This window comes from Bombus vancouverensis, chromosome 1, assembly GCF_051014615.1.
Source record: "Bombus vancouverensis nearcticus chromosome 1, iyBomVanc1_principal, whole genome shotgun sequence".
NCBI lineage: Eukaryota > Metazoa > Arthropoda > Insecta > Hymenoptera > Apidae > Bombus > Bombus vancouverensis.
The window spans coordinates 16,655,707-16,670,895 of record NC_134911.1 but is presented as its reverse complement, the minus strand read 5'-3'; the positions used below and the strand labels follow the sequence as shown (position 1 = coordinate 16,670,895).

Sequence of the window (15,189 nt, the reverse complement as noted above, 5' to 3'; positions counted from 1 at the left end):
AAGGAGGCTTTAAAAGTCTCCCGTATCTAATTGCTCCGGTTAACGTTTATCGCGTTGATACGCTCGCTTTTTATGGACGGTCTCATTATCTGCGAGTAACGACGCGCAACAGCCGAGCTCGTTCGCGCTCCGTTGCTCCTAAAATAGGTAAAGAAGCTGCTGCGACAAGGTCCCTCGGCAAAAATGGTCGTAAAATTACGCAACGTCTGCGAGGTTCCTTCCATTAGACCTGGCTCGTCCTAGAAGTCATTGCGTTCATGCAGTTTCGAGATATCTTTCGCTCGAACGTGCAGTTTTTCGCCGCTGACATCATAGGCGATCGTAAAACCGCAATAAAATTGGCTGCTCGTGTGCAATGACTAGATGTCCAAAAATATCAAATGCGCTCGGGGGTACTGGAATGAGGAAGTCATGTAAAATAGAGTTGCTCGAAATAAGGAAAATGACGTGTCTGAGAGCTGTAATTAGTGCGAAATATTTGCAAAGATTAAATTGGAGTAGATTAACTGCTGGTTGAATGTTACCTTAATATTCTACTTCGTTGGTCAGAAGAGACAAAAACTGGCAATTTTCTGAATTGCAATTCACCTTATTTTGGATTGTCAGCAGAAAATCTTACTTTCGGTTATCAAACTGAGAAAAATAAATAGCAGAGGCAGGTACCAAAATCTCTGGGGAAAAATCACGTGGCTGGAAGTGTGTTACAAAATGAGAGTTGCACCGTTGCGAGTCTGCAAACTGATTAAGCCGCAGATAAGATATCGAAGCATCGGTGGATTTTATCCCGTACTCTCTTTGCATATAGATGGAAATACTCGTAATATGATACGACGTTGGTGTCTGTTTGGAAGAAGGTCCTAAAATATAAAATACGTTTCCTCTGCATAGCGACTTCATAAAACTTCGCAGAAACGAATCACCTCGAAAGATCGACTTTAGATTGGCGAAGTATCGGTACGATCGAGGGGAGAACGGAATGTTACGATAGAAAGTTCGGACAATCACGAAACGTGCTGTCAGCTCGCGTTACTTCTCAGAGCGATACTGGTATCGCGATTTTATACACTTGTGTTGAAAGCGGTTACTTACATAATTTGAGCGTCCAGATCAAGCTGTTGTGGTTTTTAACACGTCGGAGTCGACTTGCAGGTGCTAAAATGGTAATCCGGTTGATTTCTAGGTGCGAAAGTGCGAATTCGAAGATCGTATAAGTCGGTCGTGCAAATTGAAGTTTCTATTTGGTCGAATTTTTTAATCATCTTTGGAGATATCACGAGAATCCTCGTGATTAAGGAAAAAAGGGTAATAAATGAATTAAGTGGTGTCAAAAACGAGCCCGGCGGTATCCAGAGGCGAGCGCGTCCATGGTCAAACGAGTACAGGCTACCGGTGTTGATGATGTAACTCCGACCAGTCTCTCTATGTCGTGCACAGCCACGTAAATCTGCGTCTACCTCGTCCCGAGAGCGCGTATGCCCACCTCTTTTCAACTTTCTCTCTTGACGAGTAAACAGGACGGTTCAGCTGTGCTGTCGTGCCAGCTGGTCCGCACGATGGCATGGAATTTGCATTTTTATTGGAACCTTACGTCCCACGGAAAGACGTACGGGTATCTGTGTGCACACTCGTGATCTCGCCCATCGAATTCTCGGTTCGCTCTTTTTTTCACTCTGTAACCCGTTCGAACGAGAATCGACAAGGCTGGAGCGAGTGGAATTATTGGCAGTCCTCCGTGGAAATCGTAGAATCAGAAAATCTTCGTTGGGGAACCGTTCGATTTGTCAGTCTCGAATCCCAAACGTAGAAACCAGGGAGAGGAAGAGGGGCATATGCGCGAGTACGTGGCAATCGTACGTAACGAAATTAACATAAATTTCCCGTTAACGAGCCGAGCAAGCGGTAACGACGGCTCGAAGGTAGTCAGTTGCTATCAGATCTTCTTCAAGGCCTGTTCATAAAAGACGACACGTACGGAGCTGAATGCAGTCCGGTGAATGCGGCCGTTTGTGGCACGGCCTTGGGCCAACGAAGAACGCCGAGCACCGTTGAGAACAGCTAAGAACCGTTGAGGACACCCAAGGACCCCAAACAAGTTCTAGCCTCCCGCAATCCTCCGCTGGTATTCTATTTTTGAGGCCGTTCGGTATCGCGTGTCGCCGTTTCTCCAAAATAGCCTTATTGCTGCGCGGATCTACCGCAGCTAAGAGGAGACGCATTCCATTTATTTTCTCGAGTGTTGCGTCGAACGTTTGTCACGGTGTTAAATTCAAATAAGTTGACGGAGCATGGCCATCTTCCATAATTTTGGTTACCTCTGATGTCATTTTATTGGATTTTGCTCAATCTGTATCTATATAACTCATCGGTATCTTTCGGAGAATTGAAGTGTATAAAAAATATTCGAATATTACTGTTTATACAGGTGACATAATATTACTTTCTTTTTATACATTTTAAGGACTATTTAACGAGAATATAATATTCTTTATATTTCATAAATCCACGTCGTTATTTACGTACAATTAAACCGCAGAACGTCCCTTTTTGGCGCGTTTCTTCCCAACAAAAATCACCAATTAATGCCCACGCGACGTGCATCGATTTTCCGCTGGTCGTGACCCGCCAGGACTCGACTGATTTACAACCACGCGAATTTCCGTCCGGAGCTGTGTGCGGACACGTCACAGTTCCATTTGTTAAACGACGAAGTCCGCCAAAGTTCTCGAGATTACTCGCGATCGTGACTCACACGCTCACGCACATCCGCCGCGTCGATTTAATTAATGATTATATCTCGATCGGTCGATCGATTACAAAATGCTTGAGTTAAACTGAAATTGCCGGAGGCGAGATCGTAGCCTTCGTTCAGTATGTGGAATATTTAAATATTCTAACGAAAATCGGAGTAATATTCGATCATTAAAAACTGTGTTTCGTTATCGGAGATAAATTTTGGAATATTCTCTCTTATCGAATGTAATGTTCATCATTCCTGAATAAAATTGGGTTGATTTTATTTTTTATAAAGTTATCGCATGCATTGGATGAGCAGGTTACAAATTTCATTAAAAAATGGAGAATGTTCAATTTTTGAAAACGCGAAGGTAAAACCGAACACCCAACAGTTTGAACGATTCCACAGGTGCCGGTCGCACTCAAACGACTACGCTCTTTATCGAGAATGAATAATTTCTCCTCGGGCGAGGCGCACCAAATCGATTGGGCCACTGATTTTCCCAATCCTCGGAAATTTCCTTAGGGAAATTAGCCTCATCGGAAGATTCCCATGGTTCACGTCAAGCGAGATCGCTGGATTATGGGGGAAGGGACAGCCAGGGGAAGCTTTGCGAAGTTTCACTTCCCTCGAATTCGCCACGAGCCACGGCACACTTTGCTTCTTGTCTTCTTCTTTATTTCGCCTTTGCGAATCGAACGCGTTTCTCTCTGAACATTTCCATCTTTCTTTCCTTTTTTCCTTTCTTGAAAGTAGTTGCGAATTCGACGATAAATCACGCGAGACGAAACACAGCGTGGTCCCCAGGTCGCATTTATCGCGGCAGGCCGGAAAGTTCCAGAGCAAAAGTTACTTTTCCAATAATCACGCTGTGGGATATGGTAATTTCTAATGAACAGGATTTTAATTAAACGTCCAGCCAACTCGGCGGACTTCGCCGTAGCCGCGTCTCATACTCATTTAACTCGAGTCTTTTAACTGAAAAGTGAATTAGCGATAATGGGACAACTATTTTCTCGTCCATTATGCGCTGGACACGTTCGCTGGACATACCGACACGTCCCAGTCGTCTGTCTCTGTGGGCGAGAGGCTCTTTCGACGTTTGGATCGCGCGCGGCCGCACGTTCCGACTACGCCACTTTTTGAAATGAATCGAAAAAATCGATGTCCGATTTCGCGGTGGACGCACGGACCGATATTTCGTGCAACTGCCGGCATTCAATTAAAATCAAACCGGCGGGAAATGGAAAGAGTCGATGGCAGCAGCGCGCGTCGGAACTTCGGCCAGAGCCGGTTTCAAATTTGAATGTCTGATTGGACCAGCGAAATTCAATTAAGCGCGGCGACGCTGAAAGGAGATCAACGCGGCCCTGAGGACCGCGGGCGCTTCATTTTGAAAGATCTTTTGCCGTTCTTTGTCCGCGTGCCAAGCAGACTTTACGCCAGCGCTCATGAATGATCGATCCACGCAGACTTTAAATCGCCTCTCCCTAAACTATTTCTGAAATATCTCTCGCGCGAATTCTTTATTTTTCGGCATCGATCATGCGCGTGGACCGTGTAGTCTTTTGATCAAACGTCGCTTTAATCGACCATAATTGGAAAATGTTGCGTAACATAAAGTGAAATTTTAATAGAAAAGTCTGTATGCTTTGAAACTTTAAAGCACGTTATTATGTGTAAATTCGTAACAAAATTGCGTAGATAAAAATGGAAAATATACTTGTAGCACTTTTCCACTGAGTCTTTCTGTTGTATAACGCGATGAAAATAATCAGCGCATAAACTAGGACACAGGCGGAAATTCCAACCGTAATTTCGAGAAAGTGTACATATTTGTAGAACGAATGAAATTAAAGGATTTTTACCTCTTTCATTCATTCTTTCACGAGCTCGCCTCATACCTGTACACGCTGCATAATGAGAAGTCGTACTCGTTTGAAAAAAAGATCCAATCACCGGGAAACACGGCTCGTTACGTCATTTCCCCGTAACAAAGGTGTCCTCGTCCGCGTTCAAACAAACAACTGGAGAGTCGGTTGCAATTTCAAGGAGCATCAGCAGCGATTACGAACGAATCAAAGTTGAGAATTCGCGGCAACGATTCCACCCTGCGCACGGTGGCCGGATTCAACCCCACCGAAACTCTAAATTGCTCGGCAATGTTCTTTATCCTTACAGACTAACGGTGTTGGCCAACCCCGACGGCATAAGAACACTCATAAACTGCAGCTTCTTTGCCTGAACGCTTGTAAAAGAGAATTAAAAGGACCTCTCTTCCTGCCAGTTTGTTCGGAAATAAGAATTCTGCGGCATTTACAAAGAGGCCAGTTTACGTTTGACCGAAGCCACGAGTGTACCTTTGAAATGAAAAATCGTCGGATTCCCCGTCTGGTGTTCTTTCACCCCTCTGTCCTCTCTATTTTTCCGACGCTTCAAGAGATACTCGGTGGTAGAATCGGAATGTTTCTCTGCAGCCGGTCCCGCGGTCGTCGATCGTTGCCCCCTTCGTCATTGTTCACGATTCCCGGACAATTTAGTCCATTATTACGAACACCGAGCTTAAGAATGTAGGTTGGGGTCACTGTTTTAATTATTCCAGCGTGGACGTTAATTGACGAAGTGTCGGAGAAATGAATGAAACATAGCGCCGCGTTAGACAGCAAATCGCGTGGGAGCATCTATTCATAAACAGCACTGATCTAGATCGTCGGAGAATCGATTATTATAGACGCGATGCAGCGTCTACTAGCGTTCGCGACCTTTCATCTACAATTAAGCTCATTAACGCTCGTTCCCGACTGATAATTAGCTGAAACGTACGCAACAAAGCGTGGAAACCCGGCCAGTTTCAATTGGCCGCGGTTCAGCGTAGCCTCGGCAAGCTCGTATGTACTCGTCATCTTCCAAGAATGTTAATCACGTCTGGGGATCGACACGATCGCGTCTATAGTCTTCCTTTCGACGAGAGCCGTACGCTGAATGAATCAGCCCATGTATATTTCATGTATGTCGAGTCGCTACATACTTAAATCAGAGATATGTATAATATTTGAAAAATGCCCGTCGGCGGTCGAATCTGTTTAATATCAACTAGCGTAAACTGTGCCTCTTCGTGGAAACGAGAAGTTCCATAGCGTTTCATCAGCAATCGTAGCTGCGCGAGTTTATTGAAAATTGAAAGGAAGAAGGTAGAAGGAATTAAAAAGCTCGTCGCATACTTTCGCTGGAAGCAACAGCGGAACCGCATCGATCCAATTTAAAGTATGAAAAGCGGCAAGAAATTCCGAAGAAAATATGAAATCGCGGAAGTTACGCCAACTATTTAGCTGGCCGATGGAACTTTCGTGCGAAACGTAGGAGAGAAAAGTTAAGGAAGAAATTCGAAAAAGGGCCCGAAATATTTTCTTTCTCCTTTCTCGATTGTGACTAAAGAATCTCGTGAAAAGTGGTGTTCTTAAAGAGCTGCTAGAACGGAAACCGCACTTAAATAGGTTACGCGGCGTCGTTCTAAAAGATCCATGCTCGCCGCAGTAAGTAACAGGGCCTCGCCCTTCCAACAGCCCAGCCGAGTATCTCGTTTGATTTGATGGAAACCCGCCTTAAACGTAACGGCGATAAAAGGGCGATGCTTCTCCAGGACGACGGTAATAGCCGGCTAGTGATTGAAATTTTTATCGCTCCCTTTCCCTTTCGACTCGTTCCTTTCTCTTCTTCGATCGATCGGAATACATTTCTCGTCAATGTACCAAAAATTCGCGGTTTCAGATTTATACGAGACGGGTCGAGTATAACGCGGAATTTACATGACAAAGTGGTGTTGCCTGTCGATTCTCGTCTAAGTGGATCGAGCGTCGTTAGAGTCTCTTTCGAGGAGTCCGTTCACTCCGTTTTTATCCTGTCGCGAGCGGGCATTATCCTTGAAAACGTACCAGGAACGTCTGTCGCTTTCCAACCAAGGGGCATCTCACCGATACGACTATCAGAGAGAATAGAGTGCTTTAATTGATCCGATACCGATCGATATTTTCAGCTCGACCTTGCGATAGCGTAGGTGAAGTGACAAAGAAATGGAAAAGAAAGGAAAATCAATCCGCGGCAGACTTCGAAACGAGAACGTTAAACGCGAAATCGTGGTTTTAATTTAAAGGGAAATCTATTAACTTTACAGGACGAACGGTGTACATTGTACAGGAAAATAGATATTTCAAGCAATAAAAGACCGTTTACATTTTCCCTGACATACTGACACTCCATGTTTGTTCCAGCTCGCGAAACTACCCTCTCAAAAGGACTTCGAAATCGCGTTCCGAAACGAGACCAATATACGGGATGTCAAGCAAACGTCGCACTAGGTCACGCTCTGTCGCCGCCAACTTTTTTCATTTCCCCGTAGCGACAGCCTAATTTCGAGGCCTGGAACCGGCTATCAAAGGCTTAATTATTCGGTAGAAATCTCCTAAAAGGCCGCGCTCGAACCAACGTTGGTTCAACCAGTTTCCGTTGAAATTTTATAGTAGAAAACTTCATCGAGCAACGTCCGTATCCTGGCGAACGAAGCCCTAATACATAGATTATGCGTCCGATGTGACGAGTGTCTTTTTCCAGAGCGAAATTTCCATTGTAAATTCTGAGAACGTAAAACGGGCCGTCTCGAAGCGACGAGGACGCAACAGGCATCGTAGGCGTGCATCTCGACGCATCTGTGCCTCCTGCTGCACTTTCCGATGCACGTGCACACACGAACACAGGAGACACGCGACGAGAGATTTGCAACATCGTCTGGTACAGTCAGACAACGTCTCTTGGCTCGCTCAAGCGTGTAATCGACCGGGTCTAAGCGTCCCCTTGTGCACGCGCCCCTGTCCACGTGTGCATGCACCAAGAGGGTTGCTGCTCTCCGCTTTGTTTCCCGCTCCCGCCGCTCTATGAAGTTCTCGTGAAAAATGTGTTTTGCGGATGATACACTTCACGGCAAGTGGGCCACGCGACATCCTGACTGCCTTCGTAATTCTCTTCTCATCGTGTTCACCTCGTTCTTGTCGGTTAGTCTCGGCAAGACGGGAATTCAATGATCAATGGCAGTGTCGCGCGACGAATTATGATTGCCAGTGGAAATTGGACGAAGGAAATTGAACGCCATGCGGTTGCGGATGGTAATGCGAAGAGAAAATCTTATCGCGGTGACATCGCTATAAATACACAACTAAAAAGAATAGGAAAATTTTTCTTTCGAATATTCTAAATTTCCGATTTGCGAACGTGAATAATCCTGAACTCCGAAATGAATTATAGAAACACAATGCTTATAACTATTACTTTTTTGTATTTTTCGATGCATAGAGTTGATCGGTGTGACTTCTGAACGACTCAATTTTTAATCCGTTTCAGCGTGGTTGAGAAAGTTTTTAACTAAATAGACCTTCAACATCAAGAAAGCGAGTCAAGAAACGAACACGTCAAATTCCCCGGAAATTCATCTGTCTTCTATCCAGGCTCGAGGATCGTTCTGACGACCAGGACCACGAGATCTGCCCCGCGTCAATAGTCGACTGCTTCTGCACTGCTTCACCGCGAAACACTCGTGCGATGCTCGAAAGTGGAAGATCCCTCTCGAAAAGTCGAAAAGTCAAATGGCATGTTAAAAAATACGTTCGTACCACCGAGGAAGCACCGATGTTCGAAGACAGAATGACAGAGACGTAACCGCGTCGAAGTCGGGGCTTTTCACTTTAAAAAGCGCTCGGTCTCTCGGACATTTTCCGAGCGACGTGAAATTAATCCGAATTACGAACGCAAAGGGGAATGGTGAAATTTCATTCTTTCCGTCGAACGACCGTTTACCGGACCGATAGACGGGATAACGTACTGCGAAACGGTTTTCGTTAAAACAATTCCGTGCCACGCTGTCGATCGTCATAGCGAATTAAAGGCAATTATCGGAGTGACTGAACCATAATACGGAAATCGCGACTGGGAACGTATAACGAGCGTATCCCAAACGTCGATGTTTATATAACTGGTGAACAACAGCGTTCACGATTAAACGCTTCGTTAATGTAGAAAGTTGTAGAATGAATGGATTGGAGAGATAAAATCGCAATTAATAGTTGGTTCAGGCCTATCGTGTTCTTTACGTAAAATTTCTTATTCAATTTTGTGTTTCTATCGCTGAAAAGTTTTTTAAGCTTAGAGAAAATTTGATTGTAAGAAATTAAATGACCTTTAGATGTTCACGTTAAGTAAGAGCAGTTTCTGGCTAGATGTTACAGCTTCGTCTTTCTGAAACAAGAGCATGATAGAACGTACAAATCCAAGAACCGTAGTAGGGTTAAGTGGATATCAAGAAGTAGCTTGATACCTCTACAAACACAACACCCTAGAGTTCAAGGCACTAACTCATTTTGGGTCGAGCTCTTGAGAAGAGAATTACAGAGGCGAGTCTCTAAACTCTAAACTAAAAAGCACCTGTTCTTTCCTCCATCGATCTTCTGTTTCGTTCGATAACTATAATTCCCTACTAATCGTGAATAAAAAATGGGGCTCCATGACGAGGAAAATATTAACGAGCGAGAAACGAAATGAGTCGATACAAAAGGTTTCCCAAAGATGTGTCATAGAAAAGAGTGGAGATGGAGCGCTTCGATATTTTCCAGAAGTATAACTCCTCGCGGGTTATCTCGCGACCGAGAAAAGATCCGGGAGCAAAAGCCTACAACGTCGCCTTGTTCTCAGTTCTCGAGTGCAGCAGGCAAACAATACCAGTAGTGTTCAATGCGAAAGTTTCACGATTCCCACTTCTCCTTCCCCGTTCGACCCTTCACTGAACCCTCTTTCACTCAAGCGACTCTGCTAACGAAGACCAGAAACTCCTGGAACTAACCTTATTTGTATGGTAAACGCATGTGAGCTGGACGGATGTGTAATGAATGCGTGCGCCTGTATGGGAAATGAATGAAGTCATTCTCGCATGGAGGCGAACGCCGAGCAAAAGGAAAGCTTCGATGTCTCCTCAAGGTGAGGGAAGGGGAGTTTGCGAAATTTGTCGTACAAGAAGCGCCATGGCGACGATCGAGAATCGTGAAACTGTGGAAGGGTATGTCGTAGAAGGCCAGCAACAAAAACTTAACTGATAGCAATAAAAATTAAATCTCGGTACAAATAAGAATTTCGTAACATAATCGCTTACACGTACGTAATTTACGCGAGCGAAACGAAAATAACGAGGAGACACAAATAAATACGTTTGCGCAGCAGTTTAAAAAAATTGCATTACACGATTATGATAAAACTGATTATCGCGTTGTAATCCGATGGCGCTTCGCGAGAAAGCGGACGATTATTTATGGCACGTATTCCCCGTCGTATGAAAATATCAATGAGAATTGGACTGCTGCCACTTCTCTCTCGGTCGTATACTCGTGTGCGCGTATCTCTGACACGCGCGAGGAAATTTGTAACGCGGCAAATTACCCGAATTCATTGTAACGCTGTGGTTGACGAGCAAATCCCCGGAACTCGACAGCTCCGACCCGTGAATAAAATTTACAAACGCTACCGTTCCGATCTCTCGTTCTCCTACATTAAAGCGCAATTTAATAATTATTTGTATTAACAGAGACATAATAATGGATCTTATATTATTGATATAATCTTTGGTATTTATTCGTGATATCTGTATTTAACGTAGTTCGATAAATTTCGTGTTTCCTCGAATTTTTTCCCAAACAATATTGCTTTCAACTGTAAATTCCGCGATACAAAGAAGCATTCCTGTATAACCACAGAACATAGAGTATTTACCTAACGGAGGGATATTCGTGAGAACGAAATCCACACTTTTTATGAATGAGTTAAAACGAACGATAACAGTTTGCGAACGATTATACATAGACAACCGCGAACAGATTCCGCGACGATTCTTGCGATCCATTTTCTCGCTGTTAGCGTCGGTTTCGTATATAAGCACATACGTCTGTTCTAGTGGCGATTGTCGAAATAATTAACGATGAATCGATGCGCGTCTCCGCAATGAAACATCGTAACAATGACGATAAAAGGATAAGCGTCAATGACAATGACCACGATAGCCACAAACCATTAATTGATAAGAATGATCGAAAGTTGGCGACAATGAGTAGAGAGAAAATAAATCGAATTTGATTTTTCCGATTTTACAGTTAATGACATCATGTCTGTATATATACGTACAACGCGATATGTACCTATCAGATAAACGCATTAAAAATATGATACTCGTATATGTTATATTGTTTGTGTTTCTATGCAAAGGAATAAGTAAACACGGGTTGTAATGTAACGCCTGATAAAAGTTATCTCGCGAGTGTCGCTGCCAAGGAATGGGACTATCGGGTGTGTACAGCGAAGCAATTTGTCGCAAACAAGTGTTATTAGCGTCGCATTACTAGCGTGCTTTCGAAGTTGTTATGCTTGTTCACGGTCGTATGCAATGAGAAACGTTCTTAGGCTTACGTTTAACGACTGACTAACGGAAATGAACGATAGTCATGAGAGCAAGGGAGGATCGAAACTTTAACTCCGCTAGCGTATAAAATAAAATTGAGACGTGGAGCGATATAATTATTTAGAATGCACGATATTTTAATCAAGCAGTTAACCGCTTACTTACTCCATGAAATCCATTAATTTCTAATTATGCAAAGTACAGAAGTGATCCACGTGCAATTATGTTCTAAATTTAATCGCTAAGATTCTTCACAGAAGCTAACAATACTCTAAAATGAAAGATTCTTCTTCAGTTACCCAATGAATTGAAATTATCTACGCACAATTTTATTTTATGTTTTACCGGCGGAGTATTTGGCAAAGATCTAAGATACATAACAACGAAGGAGAAAAAGAAGAAACTAAGACGAAACTTAACAGTTGGCAAACCAATTATCCAGCATATTAAAGTTACTCGCGCGCAATCACGCTTTGAATTTCATCGGCATGGTCCTCCGCAAAAAATCACTGTACTCCAAAACGAAAGGAGAAAAAGGAGGATGTTAAACAGAGCGATGTCCCGTTGCGCGCGTTGCATAGTGACTCGATTGTAAATCGTCGGACTGGCGTGCGTTGCATCATTCATGCGAGCGGAGGGCGAGGGCGCCGTATTTGGCTGCGTCTCATCCGAGGCTTTCTCGCCACAGGGAGGGCTATTTGTTCATTAATCTTATAACGCAACTTCTACGGCATGAATTACTGATGCCCGGGTTCGCTTATCCTGGCGTCGCGAACCAGCGTGAAACATCGCGCGATCCCGCGTCGAAAGGTTTCAATTAACTGCCGGCGGACCGGTGGCGAGCGTTGAAAAACCATCCCACGTGGATGTGACCGGATCCGTTCGCGAATTGCGAAATTTATGGAACGTTATTGTAGCGTAGGCCGCGTGTGGTTGGTTAATTGAATTTTGCATCGGCGAGACTCGTGAGAGTTAAGTTTAAATAGCAGAGTAGTCACGCAAACCAAGTTTTTTTTCGGGGCTATAGATAAAAACCTAAGTCGTAGATGAAAAGGGTCAAGTTCGCTCCTCTCGAAAAAAAAGGTTCCTTTTTTGTTCATTAAAAGCGTTTGCGTAGCGATACAGATATCCTTAACCATAGATATGATTACGTGAAAGAAAGTCTGTAGAAAATTCTGAGAAGATTTCTACGGAAAAGTCAGTAACGATAACCGGATACAGGAAAATTCAGCATTCATCACGGACATTAATATAGCCGTTTTGAGAAACTCTGATTAAGAATTTTCATTGTAATACATCGGTTTCCTTTCATCGCAATTTATATACAAACGAACAATACTTGCGCGATGATCGTTTCGGGCAAGAATGGCCGTTGTTTCTTGTATACTGTAGTTTCTGTCAAGTCGCTGATGAACAGGGATAGAGCAGAAACATGCTCGCGCTTTTCCGCTATTATTTCACCGAATTTACTTCTAAGCGAAGCGCACAGCGGCTGACCCAGTTTCTCCGGCACCGAAAGAAAAACACGTGAATATGACATTTATTAAAAATTCAAGCGAGTGGCTACTTGGCACGCTTTGCGCGGCCAAAGCCAGTGGGTGGGTCTCAATGCCCGGGTGAAACGCAGCGCGATGAAATCGCGGCCAAAAATATTCGTTACAAGAAGAATAGAGAGCGAGAGAAAGCGTCTCCACGCGGCAACAATAGAGAGAACAAACGTTCCTGCGGTCCGTTTTTTTGATCCGTGGATATATAATACTTCTCGTCCTTGCAAGTCTGAAAAAGATTTGATCGTTCGACCGTGCGGTAATTATATAGTTTCAGAGATATACATATACAAATATATATACCGCAAGATTATTAAATTCGGTGAGGTGTGTCCAATTTTATATAACTATCGATCGTGCTTGCAGATAAACTGGTTTGTCAGATTCACATCTAATTTCCACAAAAAAGAAATTCGCGAAATTTAATAAGTACCGCCATGAACGAGGCGAGGAATTCGAGTCGCGCACCCATCGGCGTCACGCGTCTAAAGAGGCGCGACGAGAAAGACACGGAATGGAAAAAAGAGGATTACGCTGGTGGCAAGCCATTAATTGGAATGCCCAATTACCGGTGTCCGCGAACGAATATTAAATTCCCCGGGTCTGGAACACGCGTCTCGCGGCACTCTATTTCAACCGCGAACATTCTTGCTAGACAACAAACACTGCCTGGAATTAGAATTCTGCGTCACGGCGACAGCGTACCGTGCGACGCAATAAAAGGTGAGCAAAGCGAGACGAGCGACTCGATTACGTTCAAGCACCAGAGAAACCGGTCTTCCGTAAACCTAGAACGCGCGCGGCCGTATTTCTACGCCGACTCGCTGGCTCCTGCTTCGTTTCTCCGGAGGCGGTAGCGACGTAACTCCATCCGACTGGTTGACGTTCGTCCTCCAAACAGGTCGCTCGTCAAAAGTCGAAATTTTGTAAATCCTTGAAAGAAACGAAATGGACCATATGACGGTAAAATAAATGAACGACTCGTACAGGTTGCACAACGCAGTTTACGAACGCGAAGCGAGCGGGACGACTTTTCTTCGTGACAATGGCAAGTGTGCCGTTGGACAAGGGCCCTTCACAATGGCGTAACGCGAAACGGTACGCGATGGCAGCTAAGTGCGTCGTCGTTCTTTGATGAACGCGCACCGAACAACAGAGTTTCTCAGCGCGACTTTTGCTCCTATTTTCGTTCAGGAAGAATGCAAAAAAATATTGAAGATTCTAGACTATGCTGGAGATTTTGAAGAATCTAGACTCTAAAGAGTCTAGAGCTCCGAATGCTATCACTGGATCGTAGGTGATTAACAACAGTTCAGGTAAAGTTACATAAATCTAGAGTACCTCATTTTTATTCCTTATACTCAAATTTCCATAGATCGTTCACAAAATTTCTCCCTTCAATTTTTGCTCCCTAAATTCAAAAAATGTTTCAATATTTAATTTAACCAACGATTGTATAATGCAATGAAAGCACTATAAAATTTCTGAGGGACCATTCGTATAATTTATCGCATGAAGTGAAAAATTTAAAATAATACCGCAACACAAAAGGTAACTTAAATCTAACTAGCGAGGGTTGGAACAACTACAACCCGAAGGAGTTTGAGAGACACTGGAGCGGTACACATCAGTGAGAAGAATGAGGCGGTCGTTAAGGGAGGTAGGGTTGCAGCAGGGCTTGGAGGGGTAAGCCAGGGGGGCCACTTCTATTGAGGCTCTTTTTTTCGTTTCTTTCATGTCAGCAACACAAGTGGAGTCAATGACTGCCGCGGGCCCATTCATGAAATTTATCGAGGTAATCGGCCGGTTACACTCTGTACGAGAGTCTGCGGGATGATCGTGGCTGCGTACACGCGCCACGCGTCTCTGCTCGTCGGCTCTCAAACCCTCTGTTTTACGAGTCTCGTGATCGCTATCGAGTTTCCTCTCGCCAACGTCGTTCCAGCCAACAGTGGATACCTGGAAACCAGGTTGGAGAGCTTGCCTTCCGGGGCAGCTGTCGGCACGCTTAGTTTTCGATTTAGCGAGTCGAAGGGCGGACGGTTGCAACTTTTTCGCGAGGGCGCGACTAGTTTGCGCTTCGTATTCGCAGGCGGCTTGAATTTTTAAGCGGTTTTTTTTCCTCGGACCCTGCCTGACCCTCGACAGCTGCTACAAACCATGCTACGGTAAATGATTTCTTAAAATAGGGCGGTTGCACGTTTTTCAGGGAATCTCCGTCCATATAATTTTCGGTAAAGTCAAAAAGGGTGAGGTTACGAGCACGGAGGTGCAGTAAAACGTTTAAAGAATTCAAGCGCGCTGATGCAAATGGAAATGATACAGCGTACGATTGATAACGCTAGCCCATGCGCGTAAATATCAAAAATAAAACATATGTTCTCATGGCGGAAATGAAAATCGGCGTTTTTACCGAAAAAATT

The 15,189-nt window shown here is 44.1% G+C and overlaps 1 protein-coding gene across 7 annotated transcripts in view; it reads right to left on the bottom strand.

Annotated features, from left to right (window-relative positions):
* LOC117153556 (Krueppel-like factor 6) overlaps nt 1–15,189 on the bottom strand; it is a 276,239-nt gene that overhangs the window by 158,477 nt on the left and 102,573 nt on the right. Inside the window, exon 2 of one of the 7 annotated variants that reach the window (XM_076621345.1) lies at nt 8,958–9,016. The exons of the other annotated variants lie outside the window; for them this stretch is intronic. The gene's annotated coding sequence lies outside the window, so the exon portion shown is untranslated. The remainder of the gene's footprint in view (nt 1–8,957; nt 9,017–15,189) is intronic. 7 annotated transcript variants of the gene reach the window in all.